Genomic DNA, 1,133 nt, shown 5'->3' with positions numbered 1-1,133 from the left:
TCTCCGCCCTCCCCCCCAGCGGGACCTCTGGGGTCGCTCTGAGCTCAGGAGCCGGACCCGGGCGCCTGGAGTCAGGGAGCCCTTCCCCGAAGGTTCTGCGACCGCCCCCGCCGACTGAATTCAGTTCAAATACATCCCCTCTGCCCACTGCCCGGGAGGGGGGCGCTCGACGGGGGCCGGGGGCCGGGAGAGGCCAGGTCCTGCCACGTTTGCACTTACTAAGGCGCCTCGCGGCGGGACATCAGCCCCAGAAGAGGCCAGACTCGCGGCTGGACTGGCTGCGGAGGGTGGACCAGGCCCCAGCAAGGCCACCCTGCATCCCTGGGGGGTCCTCCTGGTCCCCCTGCGACCAGACCCGCCCGCAGCCGCCCCTGCCCTGCCTTGCTGTCTAGCCAATAGCTTCTGTTGGTGACCTTCCTGGGGTCAAGCATCAAAGTCCCTCAGGCCATTTGGGGACAGAACTCACTTTTAGAAACTAGTTTTATTACTTAACAGTAATTTATGTGATAGGGGCAGAAACAGACTTGGGGCCAACGGCCTTGCTGCACCCCACCCCGCAGAAGTAAACTCTCGGAGAGATGGGCTGTCGGCTCACTGCCCTGCCCGCACTGATCCATGCCCCGCCCACAGGAGGGGTCAGCTAGTGCAGTTGGCTGAATGAATGGGTGTTGGTCCCAAGCCCAGCAGCGGGCTGGGCCAGGAGCGCTCAAGCAGCACCTGCCGGCCGCCGGCCCCCCCACCCTCCACAGAGCCCGTCCCCCTCCCTCCCATCCCCAGGCCTCACCCTGGCTTGGTGTCCCCCTGAGGTTGGACTTTCCTCTGTGGCCTCCAGGATCAGGTTCCTCTTGTGCCGGCCGTCTGTCCACTGAGCACCCACTGCAGGCTGGGCTGATGCTGGGCCTTGGGGTGGCCCCCTGGCTCCCAAAGAGCACAGGGACTCGAGGGGAGACCACAACCTCAGCCAGGAGAAAGCAGGCTGTCAGGGTCAGGGTCAGGGCACCTAACCCGACTTAGGGTGGATCAGGGACTTGAGGACGTTTTGAAGTGTGCCTGCTGCGATCAGACAGGGGAGGGCATCCCTGACGGGAAAGCCACATGGGCAACGGCCCAGAGGTGAGGGGATGCCAGGTGCC

This window comes from Myotis brandtii, unplaced genomic scaffold (genome assembly GCF_000412655.1).
Source record: "Myotis brandtii unplaced genomic scaffold, ASM41265v1 scaffold691, whole genome shotgun sequence".
NCBI lineage: Eukaryota > Metazoa > Chordata > Mammalia > Chiroptera > Vespertilionidae > Myotis > Myotis brandtii.
This window is presented reverse-complemented; position numbering follows the sequence as displayed.